This window comes from Triticum aestivum, chromosome 4A (assembly GCF_018294505.1).
Source record: "Triticum aestivum cultivar Chinese Spring chromosome 4A, IWGSC CS RefSeq v2.1, whole genome shotgun sequence".
In the NCBI taxonomy this organism is placed as follows: Eukaryota; Viridiplantae; Streptophyta; class Magnoliopsida; order Poales; family Poaceae; genus Triticum; species Triticum aestivum.
Window position 1 is genome coordinate 552,879,500 of NC_057803.1, and position 8,388 is coordinate 552,887,887.

Here is an 8,388-nt window from a genome sequence, read left to right on the forward strand (position 1 = left end):
GGAGAATGATGTGATGGACAAGACCCAATCCTAAACATAGCATAAGATCGTATAGTTCGTTTGCTAGAGTTTTCCAATGTCAAGTATTTTTTCCTTAGACCATGAGATCATGTAACTCCCGGATACCGTAGGAGTGCTTTGGGTGTACCAAACGTCACAACGTAACTGGGTGACTATAAAGGTATACTACGGGTATCTCCGAAAGTGTCTGTTGGGTTGACACGGATCAAGACTGGGATTTGTCACTCCGTATGACGGAGAGGTATCACTGGGCCCACTCGGTAATGCATCATCATAATGAGCTCAAAGTGACCAAGTGTCTGGTCACGGGATCATGCATTACGGTACGAGCAAAGTGACTTGCCGGTAATGAGATTGAACGAGGTATTGGGATACCGACGATCGAATCTCGGGCAAGTAGCATACCGATTGACAAAGGGAATTGTATACGGGATTGATTGAATCCTCGACATCATGGTTCATCCGATGAGATCATCGAGGAGCATGTGGGAGCCAACATGGGTATCCAGATCCCGCTATTGGTTATTGGCCGGAGAGTCGTCTCGGTCATGTCTACATGTCTCCCGAACCCGTAGGGTCTACACACTTAAGGTTCGGTGACGCTAGGGTTGTAGGGATATGTATATGCAGTAACCTGAATATTGTTCGGAGTCCCGGATGAGATCCCGGACGTCACGAGGAGTTCCGGAATGGTCCGGAGGTAAAGAATTATATATAGGAAGTGCTATTTCGAGCATCAGGACAAGTTTTGGGGTCATCGGTATTGTACCGGGACCACCGGAAGGGTCCCGGGGGTCCACCGGGTGGGGCCACCTGCCCCGGGGGGCCACATGGGCTGTAGGGGTTGCGCCTTGGCCTATATGGGCCAAGGGAACCAGCCCCAAGAGGCCCATGCGCCTAGGGTTCAAAAGGGGAAGAGTCCTAAAGGGGGAAGGCACCCCCTAGGTGCCTTCGGGAGGAGGGATTCCTCCCTTGGCCGCACCCCCCCTAGGAGATTGGATCTCCTAGGGCCGGCGCCCCCCTTGGACTCCCTATATATAGTGGGGAAAGGAGGGCCCCTCAGGCCACGCCTTTGGTGCCTCCTTCTCCCTCTCCAACACATCCTCCTCCTCCATAGTGCTTAGCGAAGCCCTGCCGGAGTACTGCAGCTCCATCACCACCATGCCGTCGTGCTGCTGCTGGAGCCATCTTCCTCAACTTCTCCTTTCCCCTTGCTGGATCAAGAAGAAGGAGACGTTAGACTGACCCTACGTGTGTTGAACGCGGAGGTGCCGTCCGTTCGGCACTAGGATCTCCGGTGATTTGGATCACGTCGAGTACGCCTTCCTCATCCCCGTTCTTTGAACGCTTCCGCACGTGATCTACAAAGGTATGTAGATGCAATCCAATCACTCATTGCTAGATGAACTCATAAATGGATCTTGGTGAAACCGTAGGAAAATTTTTGTTTTCTGCAACGTTCCCCAACGGTGGCATCATGAGCTAGGTCTATGCGTAGTTCTCTTGCATGAGTAGAACACAAATTGTTGTGGGCGTTGATGTTGTCAACTTTCTTGCCGCTACTAGTCTTATCTTGCTTCAACGGTATTGTGGGATGAAGCGACCCGGACCAACCTTACACGTACGCTTACACAAGTTGCATAAGGTGGCTGGCGGGTGTCTGCCTCTCCCACTTTAGTTGGAGCGGATTTGATGAAAAGGGTCCTTATGAAGGGTAAATAGAAGTTGACAAATCACGTTGTGGCTTTCACGTAGGTAAGAAAACGTTCTTGCTAGAACCCTACTTCAGCCACGTAAAACATGCAACAACAATTAGAGGACGTCTAACTTGTTTTTGCAGCAAGTGCTTTCTGATATGATATGGCCAAAGTTGTGATGAATGATGAATGATATATATGTGATGTATGAGATGTTCATGTTGTTGTAATAGGAATCACGACTTGCATGTCGATGAGTATGACAACCGGCAGGAGCCATAGGAGTTGTCTTTATTTTTTGTATGACCTGCGTGTCATTGAGAAACGCCATGTAAATTACTTTACTTTATTCCTAAACGCGTTAGCCATAGTAGTAGAAGTAATAGTTGGCGAGCAACTTCATGGAGACACGATGATGGAGATCATGATGATGGAGATCATGGTGTCATGCCGGTGACAAGATGATCATGGAGCCCCAAGATGGAGATCAAAGGAGCTATGTGATATTGGCCATATCATGTCACTATTATTATTTGATTGCATGAGATGTTTATCATGTTTTTGCATCTTGTTTACTTAGAACGATGGTAGTAAATAAGATGATCCCTCATAATAATTTCAAGAAAGTGTTCCCCCTAACTGTGCACCATTGCGACAGTTCGTTGTTTCGAAGCACCACGTGATGATCGGGTGTGATAGATTCTAACGTTCACATACAACGGGTGTAAGACAGGTTTACACATGCAAACACTTAGGTTGACTTGACGAGCCTAGCATGTACAGACATGGCCTCGGAACACAGAAGACCGAAAGGTCTAGCATGAGTCGTATAGAAGATACGATCAACATGAAGATGTTCACCGATGTTGACTAGTCCGTCTCACATGATGATCGGACATGTCCTAGTTAACTCGGATCATGTTATACTTAGATTACAGGAGGGATGTCTATCTAAGTGGGAGTTCATTGAATAATTTGATTAGATGAACTTAATTATCATGAAATTAGTCTAAATTTTTTAGAATATGTCTTGTAGATCAAATGGCCAACATAGTCCTCAACTTCAACGCGTTCCTAGAGAAAACCAAGCTGAAAGACGATGGCAGCAACTACACGGACTGGGTCCAGAACCTGAGGATCATCCTCATAGCTGCCAAGAAAGATTATGTCCTACAAGAACCGCTAGGTGACGCACCTGTTCTCCCTGCAGAACAAGACCTTATGAATGCTTGGCAGGCACGTACCGATGACTACTCCCTCGTTCAGTGCGGCATGCTTTACAGCTTAGATCCAGGGCTCCAAAAGCGTTTTGAGAGACACGGAGCATATGAGATGTTCGAAGAGCTGAAAATGGTTTTCCAAGCTCATGCCCGGGTCGAGAGATATGAAGTCTCCGACAAGTTCTTCAGCTGTAAGATGGAGGAAAACAGTTCTGTCAGTGAGCACATACTCACTATGTCTGGGTTGCATAACCGCCTGACTCAGCTGGGAGTTAATCTCCCGGATGACGCGGTCATTGACAGAATCCTTCAGTCGCTTCCACCGAGCTACAAGAGCTTTGTGATGAACTTCAATATGCAGGGGATGGAAAAGACCATTCCTGAAGTATTTGCAATGCTGAAATCAGCAGAGGTAGAAGTCAAAAAGGAACATCAAGTGTTGATGGTGAATAAAACCACTAAGTTCAAGAAGGGCAAGGGTAAGAAAACCTTCAAGAAGGACGGCAAGGGAGTTGTCGCGCCCGGCAAGAAAGCTGCCGGGAAGAAGCCAAAGAATGGACCCAAGCCCGAGACTGAGTGCTTTTATTGCAAGGAAAGTGGTCACTGGAAGCGGAACTACCCCAAATACTTAGCGGACAAGAAGGCCGGCAAAACAAAAGGTATATGTGATATACATGTAATTGATGTGTACCTTACCAGTACTCGTAGTAGCTCCTGGGTATTTGATACCGGTGCAGTTGCTCACATTTGTAACTCAAAGCAGGAGCTGCGGAATAAGCGGAGACTGGCGAAGGACGAGGTGACGATGCGCGTCGGGAATGGTTCCAAGGTCGATGTGATCGCCGTCGGCACGCTACCTCTACATTTACCTACGAGATTAGTTTTAAACCTCAATAATTGTTATTTAGTGCCAAGTTTGAGCATGAACATTGTATCAGGATCTCGTTTAATATGAGATGTCTACTCATTTAAATCCGAGAATAATGGTTGTTCTATTTATATGAGAGATATGTTTTATGGTCATGCTCCGATAGTGAATGGTTTATTCTTAATGAATCTCGAGCGTAATGATACACATATTCATAGTGTGAATACCAAAAGATGTAAGATTGATAATGATAGTCCCACATACTTGTGGCACTGCCGCCTTGGTCACATAGGTGTCAAACGCATGAAGAAGCTCCATGCTGATGGACTTTTAGAGTCTCTTGATTACGAATCATTTGACACGTGCGAACCATGCCTCATGGGTAAAATGACCAAGACTCCGTTCTCAGGAACAATGGAGCAAGCAACCAACTTATTGGAAATCATACATACTGATGTGTGCGGTCCAATGAGTGTTGAGGCTCGCGGTGGCTATCGTTATGTTCTCACCCTCACTGATGAGTTGAGTAGATATGGGTATATCTACTTAATGAAACACAAGTCTGAGACCTTTGAAAAGTTCAAGGAATTTCAGAGTGAGGTTGAGAATCAACGTGACAGGAAAATCAAGTTCCTGCGATCAGATCGTGGAGGAGAATACTTGAGTCATGAGTTTGGCAGACACTTAAGAAAATGTGGAATAGTTTCACAGCTCACGCCACCTGGAACACCTCAGCGTAATGGTGTGTCCGAACGTCGTAATCGCACTCTATTAGATATGGTGCGATCTATGATGTCTCTTATCAATTTACCGCTATCTTTTTGGGGGTATGCTTTAGAGACTGCCGCATTCACTTTAAATAGGGCTCCGTCGAAATCCGTTGAAACGACAACGTATGAATTATGGTTTGGGAAGAAACCTAAGCTGTCGTTTCTAAAAGTTTGGGGATGTGATGCTTATGTCAAGAAACTTCAACCTGAAAAGCTCGAACCCAAATCGGAAAAATGCGTTTTCATAGGATACCCTAAAGAAACTATTGGGTGTACCTTCTACCTCAGATCCGAAGGCAAGATCTTTGTTGCCAAGAATGGATCCTTTCTAGAGGAGTTTCTCTCGAAAGAAGTAAGTGGGAGGAAAGTAGAACTTGATGAAGTATTACCTCTTGAACCAGAAAATGGCGCAGCTCAAGAAAATGTTCCTGAGGTGCCTGCACCGACTAGAGAGGAAGTTAATGATGATGATCAAGATACTTCTGATCAAGCTCCTACTGAAATTCGAAGGTCCACAAGGACACGTTCCGCACCAGAGTGGTACGGCAACCCTGTCTTGGAAATCATGTTGTTAGACAACGGTGAACCTTCGAACTATGAAGAAGCGATGGCGGGCCCGGATTCCGACAAATGGCTAGAAGCCATGAAATCCGAGATAGGATCCATGTATGAAAATGAAGTATGGACTTTGACTGACTTGCCCGTTGAGCGGCGAGCCATAGAAAATAAATGGATCTTTAAGAAGAAGACAGACGCGGATGGTAATGTGACCATCTATAAAGCTCGGCTTGTCGCTAAGGGTTATCGACAAGTTCAAGGGGTTGACTACGATGAGACTTTCTCACCGGTAGTGAAGCTAAAGTCCGTCCGAATCATGTTAGCAATTGCCGCATTCTATGATTATGAAATATGGCAAATGGACGTCAAAACGGCATTCCTTAATGGTTTCCTTAAGGAAGAATTGTATGTGATGCAGCCGGAAGGTTTTGTCGATCCTAAGAATGCTGACAAGGTGTGCAAGCTCCAACACTCGATTTATGGGCTGGTGCAAGCATCTCGGAGTTGGAACATTCGCTTTGATGAGATGATCAAAGCGTTTGGGTTTACACAGACTTATGGAGAAGCCTGTGTTTACAAGAAAGTGAGTGGGAGCTCTGTAGCATTTCTCATATTATATGTAGATGACATACTTTTGATGGGAAATGATATAGAACTCTTGGACAACATTAAGACCTACTTGAATAAGAGTTTTTCAATGAAGGATCTTGGAGAAGCTGCATATATATTAGGCGTCAAGATCTATAGAGATAGATCAAGACGCCTCATAGGTCTTTTACAAAGCACATACCTTGATAAGATATTGAAGAAGTTCAATCTAGAACAGTCTAAGAAGGGGTTCTTGCCTGTGTTGCAAGGTGTGAAATTGAGCTCAGCTTAATGTCCAACCACGGCAGAAGATATAGAAGAGATGAGTGTCATCCCCTATGCCTCAGCCATAGGTTCTATTATGTATGCCATGCTGTGTACCAGACCTGATGTAAACCTTGCCGTAAGTTTGGTAGGAAGGTACCAAAGTAATCCCGGCAAGGAACACTGGACAGCGGTCAAGAATATCCTGAAGTACCTGAAAAGGACTAAGGAAATGTTTCTCGTCTATGGAGGTGACGAAGAGCTCATCATAAAGGGTTACGTCGACGCTAGCTTCGACACAGATCTGGATGACTCAAAGTCACAAACCGGATATGTGTATATTTTGAATGGTGGGGCAGTAAGCTGGTGCAGTTGCAAGCAAAGCGTCGTGGCGGGATCTACATGTGAAGCGGAGTAAATGGCAGCCTCGGAGGCAGCACATGAAGCAATTTGTGTGAAGGAGTTCATCACCGACCTAGGAGTCATACCCAATGCATCGGGGCCAATCAAACTCTTCTGTGACAACACTGGAGCTATTGCACTTGCCAAGGAGCCCAAGTTTCACAAGAAGACCAGGCACATCAAGCGTCGCTTCAACTCCATTCGTGAAAATGTTCAAGATGGAGACATAGATATTTGTAAATTACATACGGACCTGAATGTAGCAGATCCGTTGACTAAACCTCTCCCTAGAGCAAAACATGATCAACACCAGAATTCCATGGGTGTTCGATTCATCACAATGTAACTAGATTATTGACTCTAGTGCAAGTGGGAGGCTATTGGAAATATGCCCTAGAGGCAATAATAAAAGCATTATTATTATATTTCCTTGTTCATTGTCTTTATTCATGCTATAATTGTGTTATCCGGAAATCGTAATACATGTGTGAATAATAGACACCAACATGTCCCTAGTAAGCCTCTAGTTGACTAGCTCGTTGATCAACAGATAGTCATGGTTTCCTGACTATGGACATTGGATGTCATTGATAACGAGATCACATCATTAGGAGAATGATGTGATGGACAAGACCCAATCCTAAACATAGCATAAGATCGTATAGTTCGTTTGCTAGAGTTTTCCAATGTCAAGTATTTTTTCCTTAGACCATGAGATCATGTAACTCCCGGATACCGTAGGAGTGCTTTGGGTGTACCAAACGTCACAACATAACTGGGTGACTATAAAGGTATACTACGGGTATCTCCGAAAGTGTCTGTTGGGTTGACACGGATCAAGACTGGGATTTGTCACTCCGTATGACGGAGAGGTATCACTAGGCCCACTCGGTAATGCATCATCATAATGAGCTCAAAGTGACCAAGTGTCTGGTCACGGGATCATGCATTATGGTACGAGTAAAGTGACTTGCCGGTAACGAGATTGAACGAGGTATTGGGATACCGACGATCGAATCTCGGGCAAGTAGCATACCGATTGACAAAGGGAATTGTATACGGGATTGATTGAATCCTCGACATCGTGGTTCATCCGATGAGATCATCGAGGAGCATGTGGGAGCCAACATGGGTATCCAGATCCCGCTATTGGTTATTGGCCGGAGAGTCGTCTCGGTCATGTCTACATGTCTCCCGAACCCGTAGGGTCTACACACTTAAGGTTCGGTGACGCTAGGGTTGTAGGGATATGTATATGCAGTAACCCGAATGTTGTTCGGAGTCCCGGATGAGATCCCGGATGTCAGGAGGAGTTCCGAAATGGTCCGGAGGTAAATAATTATATATAGGAAGTGCTATTTCGGGCATCAGGACAAGTTTTGGGGTCATCGGTATTGTACCGGGACCACCGGAAGGGTCCCAGGGGTCCACCGGGTGGGGCCACCTGCCCCGGGGGGCACATGGGCTGTGGGGGTTGCGCCTTGGCCTATATGGGCCAAGGGCACCAGCCCCAAGAGGCCCATGCGCCTAGGGTTCAAAAGGGGAAGAGTCCTAAAGGGGGAAGGCACCCCCTAGGTGCCTTGGGGAGGAGGGATTCCTCCCTTAGCCGCCGCCCCCCCCCCCCCTAGGAGATTGGATCTCCTAGGGCCGGCGCCCCCCGTTGGACTCCCTATATATAGTGGGGAAAGGAGGGCCTCTCAGGCCACGCCTTTGGTGCCTCCTTCTCCCTCTCCAACACATCCTCCTCCTCCATAGTGCTTAGCGAAGCCCTGCCGGAGTACTGCAGCTCCATCACCACCACGCCGTCGTGCTGCTGCTGGAGCCATCTCCCTCAACTTCTCCTTTCCACTTGCTGGATCAATAAGAAGGAGACGTTACGCTGACCGTACGTGTGTTGAACGCGGAGGTGACGTCCGTTCGGCGCTAGGATCCCCGGTGATTTGGATCACGTCGAGTACGCCTTCCTCATCCCCGTTCTTTGAACGCTTCCGCGCGTGATC